The sequence below is a fragment of the Arachis duranensis genome, chromosome 7, assembly GCF_000817695.3.
Source record: "Arachis duranensis cultivar V14167 chromosome 7, aradu.V14167.gnm2.J7QH, whole genome shotgun sequence".
Taxonomy (NCBI): Eukaryota; Viridiplantae; Streptophyta; class Magnoliopsida; order Fabales; family Fabaceae; genus Arachis; species Arachis duranensis.
In genome coordinates this window covers 5,226,343-5,234,009 of record NC_029778.3, presented here as the reverse complement: position 1 = coordinate 5,234,009, position 7,667 = coordinate 5,226,343, and the positions used below count along the sequence as shown (strand labels likewise).

Genomic DNA, 7,667 nt, shown 5'->3' with positions numbered 1-7,667 from the left:
TCACTCAGTAGTTAGCCCTTTCCAAGGGAAATCGCCCTGTTATGTGGCGCCAAAAATATTTATCATGTTGACTCGTCGGCATTCTTACTTGCATGCCAAGTTCACGGGTTGCACAGAAGATTTCAAAGTGTTGATGATGGAATAAATCAAAAGCAGGTATGTAAGTGTCTTCCCAGAACCTGTCTAGATTATAAGTAAATTAAGGTTACAGATCCACATTAGTGTTACTTCTTTAACACACGGAAAGATAAGTAAACAAGGAAAAAATGTTTAGCCATATGAGAATCAGTCAAAAAGTTTTCTAACACGTTGAAACTAAACCAAGGAAAAAGGAAGCATAAAAATTGACAAGAGCAGAATAACCTAACCTGAGCATCAAGTATACAGTCACGGCCGGAGAAAAGATGAGGCAAAGCCTCCCTCTCAACATCTTTAACATTGGATATGTGATGGAAGCATTTGTAATATTGACAAGTGTTGATTTTTTGTGTTCTCTCTTTCTCCTCTCTCTTACTCACACTCTGGCATTCTGTTTTTTCTCTGAACTTAGTTCAAGATATGCTGAATTGAATCCGAGATTCTGCTCTTTGTTGTTATTGTTTGAATTATGAATGATCGGTTCTTCTATCCTTTTTCATTTTCAGGTTTCTAAGGGTAGAAACTAGGATTCTCTTAGCAGAGTTTTAGGCCTCATAGCTGTAAATAAATTAAGGTACGAGACTGTTTTGAACTGTGAATTTGTTACTGAGAGGGGCTGCATAGAAGTTTGAACAATTGAGAAGATGGCTGAAAGGAAATTGAATATCAATGCCCCTCTCATGTCGGTGAGACGCACTGCTGCAACATCATCTTTGTATGAAGCAAGGAAGAGGATATTAGAGAAACGTCACACCCTTCCACCAAACCTGTTGCTGTGCCTTTCAATTGGGAGCATATCCCCGGAAGGTCTACTCTGGGGAGCATGTATGTGAATATTTTCATCAACTCATTCTTGTTCACAATTGTCGAGCCATGCAACGAGTATATTCAGAGCTGTGACATTGTTGCATTCAACAAAATTTAAGTCATCTTGCCATTTTCAAGCGGCCGATTAGTTTGTTTTTCGTTGATACCCCTTCCCCCCTCACTTTTTCATCTTTTAGTATGTTTGATCTATTTCAGTGATGGTTTTGTTACTAGAATTGTTGGAATTGAAAGAGAGATATATATTTAAGTATCTGCTATTTGGTGCAACTTCTAATTATTAGCTTTCAAAATTTGTGGGAATGAGCATTGAAAAAATTGGTGACAATCATCATGAAAGGAACTTTGGTCCATGTTTTTGTCTGTTCATGAATAATTGAATAGAGTGCTTTCTTTCTAAGAGTTCTATATATGTTTGGATTTTCATTTGCAAAATACTAAATTATGGTTTGAATTAAAGTTAGCCTGTAATTTTTGTTTAAACCATGATTTCAGAGTTGAATGAAAATTCATACAATGCATTTTGGAAAGTAAAGGAAAGAGTTTTGTATTTTTAATTTATTTATTTTTTAAATGATCTACTATGTTTGGGTATATAATAAAAAAGATTATAGTCGAGAATTAATAATTTTAAGGTGAAAATAACTTGGTGGATATTGTATTATTGTCAAACATACCATTAAAATTAGAAAAATATTATATCTTAAAGTTACTAGAGTATGTATTATTGTCAAATATATAATTTTTGCTATAATTGTTTTATACATTAAAAACTAATACTCAAATACAAAATAAATTTTGAGTTTAAATTCCAAAACTAAAAACTGAAAAAAAATACAGAAACAATACGACTTAAATCCTAAGTCCTTTGTTGTTCCTCCTTCCTCTAGCCTTCTTAAACTACCTTCCCCTTGGATCATACAAAATTGTCAGGACTTAAATTAGTATGATGAGATTTGAATACTGTTTAACTGGAAGGTTTCCAAGTCGTTATCTATTTTTCGGTCTAATTTAAAACTATGAATACGAGAACTATTCTAAGTGAAGCTAACCAGATAAAGGAACTAGAAGGAGATGCTCACTTTACATTATTATTTATTGTTGTTGTGGGAGAAAACAAAAGATCCCAACCTGCCGAATTCCATTGTTATTGCGCCATCAGGTGATCTTGGGAGAAGAGTAAAACTTGGGATCCCTCAAAAACCTTGAAATCATCTCTGCCTTCTCAGCAGAAAGGTCTCTGTTCTCCAGAATTTGCACTTTTGATGCCTTGGCAATTGCTTGAACAGAACCAATAGCTTGACTAAGCTAAATTGAGCAACTAGAATGACAATAACTCAAGCGATGCCTATATGCATATGCTTATCATGGTTTCATTTCACATTTAAGTAAAATATTAGGTGATATAGCTATTGTTAGAGAAAAGCAAGTAACATACCTATCAAATGATGATAAGATTAGAGTTTCTTATTCTGATTGCCGTGCGACCGGAGGTTCTTGGGATTGTTGCTATTGTTCTTCATCAGAAACTTCATAGACATAGTCATCTTTAAAAAACTCTTCAATATCAGAACTCGTAACAGACACCAAAAAACCCTACTTTTTTGCTTCTGGAGGGAAGTTGTAAGAAACAGAAGAGAGTCTAAAGATGAGAACACATTGAATTCATTTCTGGTTTCAACTGAACCATAATTAAACCATGTATAAGCAGTAAACATTATCGGTATTTATATAAGCAGTAAAACTTACGCATCAACAGGTGCTTCTTGTTCGGATTGCTGCGCTGTTAGTTCTTCGTAGGGCTGTTGTTGCTGTTCCAGAGGTCTGCTGCATTAAACAGTAAACATTTCTATAATTATCCCAAACTATTATCATATTTAACAATGATATTAAACAAAAATGATATTAATCATTATAGTGAACCGAAATCCAAACTAATAGTAAACCTAAATCCAAACTTATAGTAAACCGAAATTATTTTAAACAAATGTGATATTAAAGAATTTTATGCTTACACATTAACAGGTGCTTCTTGTTCTGATTGCCGTGCCACTGGAGGTTCTTGGGATTGTTGCTGTTGTTCTTTGGTAGAGTTGTTGCATTAAACAGAAAACAGTTCAATAACAAAGCCAGAATTATTATCCTATACCATTAAAATTAATAAAAAAATTTATGTGAAACTTACTTTTCATCAGAAACTTCATAGACATAGTCATCTTTGATTAAGTTTTCAATTACAGAACTCGTAAGAGACACCGTAACACTCTGCTTTTTGGGTTCTAGAGGACAGCTGTAATAAATAGAAGAGAGTCCAAAGACAAGAACACATTGAATTCATTTCTGGTTTTAATTGAACCATAATTAAATCATGTATAAGCAGTAAGCATTGAACAAGATTCATGTGGTGAATAAATATTTATTAACTTACTCATTATTAGAAGTTTGTTGTGTTCATTTTGTGGAGGGACATAGATGAAGTCATCTCTGATCAACTATTTTTGAACAGAACTTGGAAGAGACAATACAAAAGGAGGTCTAAAGAATATAAATAAGGATAAAGTTAATGTTGAATAATTAGAATTTGTTTTAAAAAATAGGAATTTGCACATTGAAAAACTCACACTTCCAAAGGTTGAGAACGAGTTTCTTGTCGAAACTCAACGATTTATAGTTCAGAATCAGGTGTAGCTCTAGTGACATTTAAACACATTTTTCTTGTGATTAATTAAACAAAAATTATTACCTAAATCTAAAAGAGTAACATAAATATTTTTAACTTACACTGGTGGAGTTTTAAAACTCTTTCTTGGGTAGATTTTCTTTTTCTAAAATATTTTACCGGGCTTTCCGGGGTATTTTTCCTAAAAAAAAGATAACAAATTAAAATTAGAAATCAAGATTAAAAGCAGAGGTCTAGAAACACATTAAATTCATTTTTGGGCAACCATTGAATCGAAAGTACAATATACAGTGAACCAATTTAGCTAGCATTGCTCGCGGCATTTATAGAAGGTGTAGAGCTTCCTTGAGTCTGTAAGAGTTGCTCGCTATCCAGATTTACAGTCGACACTCTAAGCAAGATAAATAAATATTAGTAATTGAATATAGAGGAATTAGAAAATGTTGTAGCAAAAGTAAGCAAAGAAAGAAAAAGAACTCGGGAATAATAAACTGAATCTTACATCTGAGAGAATTCATTTTGTGCCTTTGGAGAGTCAAACTGATCCGGAGCAATGTTTGCTGACTGAGCTCCATCATTTCTTTTCTTTGATCTCTTTTCTCTTATCGTCTCCAATGCTCGTTTTCTTCTTTCTGCAACATTGTCTTTTGTTTGTTCAATTCTGAAAGTTCATAAAATAAGTATCAAGGAACCTAAAATGTAAGTATCAATACAAGAAAATATGATTCGAGAAACTTACTCCTTGTCAGATTGGGCTTGTGTTTTTGTCACCCTTTGCGGTTGTTTTCTTTTTATTACAAATGTTTTCTCGATTTTATTTTCTCTGAAAGACAGACAAACACATCGAATTTATACCGGAGACAAGACACTAATAATGAAGTCAACCAAACTGACAGACACCATTGAACCGAACTAAATTAAAGTGCTAAAACAAAAATTAGAAGCTCACCGAACCAAAATTAATTCATTTACTGAACAAAATGTGATATATATGCAATCAACAAAACGTCTCACAGAAATTACGCAATACTTACTAGCTTTCAGATTCGCTTGTGTTCTTTGAGTCTATCGCCACAGGCTTTGTTTTTTTGGTTTGTTTTTTAATCACCTTCGGTGGTTGTTTTCTTTTCTTTGTTCCGTTTTTTTTAATTTCTTCTTCTCTGCAATACATAAGAACAAGCGCATAAGAACAAATTTAAGCAAATACAAGTTAAAGGAAATCAATATGAAAAGTAAACTTATTGGCTTTCGGATTCAGATTCGAAAAATCTTTCCTCTTCCGAAGAAGAATCCATCTCGACAATTTTCTTTTTTATTTTCTTTCCTTTTTCTTTCTTGTCCAAGTTACTTATCTTTGTTTTTTCTTTCTTTTTTTCGTTTCTGTACAGAAGTCCCTAAACCAAAAACAAGGACTCAATTATTTAAGAGTAAAAGACATATCGGTCCCTGACCTTTTTAAATTTGGACATTTTCGTCCCTTAAGATTTGAAAATACTTTTAACCCCATCACCTTGTAAAATCTGGGACAATGGAACCCCTCCGTTGATTTAGGTTGGAAAACGGCATCGGAGAAGGCTGATGTGGCTGGGGGGAGTGTGAGCTGTCCGTTTAGGTTGCTGAGTTGGATGGAAAACTAAAATTTGAAGGACAGATCGATCCCTCACACTCCAAACGACGTCGTCCCCTTCCCTGAGCCCTATTCGATCGAAAACCTTGGAGGAACACATGGGTGTTGATGCTGCGATCGTCCATGATGAGTGAAGGGAGCTCTTCATGCACAAGACCTGGAGGGGGATCTTCATGCGCTGTGCCAGGAGGATTTGAGCGAGATCCGGTTGCGCCCAAGTGCTACTGCGGCGTCTATGCTATTATGTACAAGTCAAGAACGACTAGTAACCCTAATAGAGTATTTCTTGGGTGTCCATTATTCAAGGTAAGTGAGCCATTTTTACAATAGTTGGGTTATAGTGTGCTGGGTGTTAATGGGTGATTCACTGATATTTTTTTCCAGGCTAAAGAATCGTACTGCCGGTACTTTGTCTGGCTGGATGAACATTTGAAAAAAAATTAGGGCCGTGGAGCCTGAAGCCTTGGGTGCGGTGGATGAAGCTGAGGGAGTAGCCGTTGAAGAATAGATGCTTCGAAACCAGGATATTGAGGAAAAATTAGAAGAGTTGGAGAGGAAGATGTTGTCTATTGAAAGCAAAAAAACCTTCAGTTTGTGGCATATAACTGTGATTGGTGTAGTAGTTGTTGTTGTTGCTGTATGTATGTTGAAGGGGTAAAGATGATTGATGTACATGGAGTTGGTTGTAATAGAACTTGCCATTGCTGGCTTTTGAATGAAAAGTGTATTAGTGGAGTGAATCTATTTATATTTTGTATTTAGAACATCTAAACATTATTCCAAGCATTATACAAGATAGTAATTCTGGATAGATTTTAACCAAAACGTTACAATGACAATGTATCTGATTTAATCCAAAACATAGCTAAACAGCATGAGTTAATCCCAAAATATGAAAATGTTTGGTTGGCATGTAAACAAGTTTGCCAAGATTACTCTACTAAAAAGCATTGTCTAAGTCATGATAATAACTAGCCAAAAATAAAAAACACAGAAATCATGCAGCTTTGTTCACTTCTTCTGAGGCTTTAGAATTTTCTTTGTGGCACTGGTAGCTGCTTTCATGGTCTCCTTCGAGGGTGCCCTGCTGGTGTATCTGCTTTGAGTTTGTTGTGTGTGTGGTGTTGGATTTGCACTTGTTGGGGGTCAAACAATTAGTTGCTTGGGTCTAAAAGTAGGTGCAGCAGCATTGGAGTCTGGTTGGTCCACTCTTGGCAGCTGGGATGGAGGTCTGAATGGAGTCTGTGCTGGAGCAGAAGGTTGGGCCATAAATGGTGCAGCAACTGGTGCAGACCCAGATGCCTCCCCAGCACTAGGTTCAGTCAATTTTTCACCCTATGATTGATTTTGATCCTATGTAACAAAGAGACAGCAATGTAACCAAATGGGGTAATTAGTGCTTAACCCAACCAATTTTTTATTAGTGACTAATAATAAGAAGTATAAAATGGTCCTAAAGCATTTTTGGTGCTGGCTTACCTCTGGTTGAGGGGCTGATTGTGAAAGGGGAAGCAGCACCAAAGCTTGTGAGTTGTCAACTATCTTCTTGGGTTTTTTCTTCTTTGGTTTCCAATTGGGGTTGATTGGAGCTCCTTTACAAGTTTTATAGTTATGCCCTTTCTCGTTGCACTTGCTACATGTAACCTGAAAGCTTCTTTTCAGCTTGTCTCCCTGAATATGAGTCTCAGCAGGGTCCTTGTTGCGGTTGTGCACCTTTGGCCTCCCAATAGGCCGTTTAATAGGTGGTGGGGCAGGCCTCAGCTGCTCAGTTGCAGTCCAGAATTCTTCACTAGGAACGGGCTTGATGCAATGTGCATATGTCTTATGAATGGACTCCATACACAACCATGGATGCACATAATCCTCAACTTGGTCATGCCTCTTTCTGATAGCAGCAATAGCATGTATACACGGCATGCCTGCATAATCAGTAAACCTTACATGTAAACCAGCATGATTTTAGATAAGACAAAAACATAAGCTTTGGGGTTAAACCCTTTACCAGTCAATTGCCATGTGTTGCATGAACAGGTGTGTTTGATTAGATCCATATCCACTTTCGTCTTCTTTCTGGTTACCTCAAACCTTTTTCTTTCATTGTCTCCCACCCACTCAACTATCCATCTACTGCTTGGTTTTATCTTCATCTGCAACCTTTTCTCCTGAACTGGTGCTAGCTTACCACTATGGTATGCTAACAATCTAATGTGCTTGGTCATCATTCTCATTAAGTAGTACCTAATCTCCTCACACATTGTCAACACATGTTTAACTCTGTATTTTACTACCTTTGCATTGAACACTTCGCACATATTATTAGTCAGGTTATCCACCTTGGGTCCATGACTAAAATAGGCTTTAACCCAAGTGGTAGGTTCAAATTTCATCAAATATTTT

General features: G+C 35.9%; 1 long non-coding RNA gene across 1 annotated transcript; it reads left to right on the top strand.

Moving 5' to 3' along the window:
* The first annotated feature begins 269 nt into the window (after positions 1-269).
* On the top strand, positions 270-1,233 carry LOC127740718 (uncharacterized). The gene is made up of 2 exons (XR_008001551.1): positions 270-461; positions 645-1,233. It is a non-coding gene; the product is annotated as an uncharacterized LOC127740718 (long non-coding RNA).
* The last annotated feature ends 6,434 nt before the right edge of the window (positions 1,234-7,667 follow it).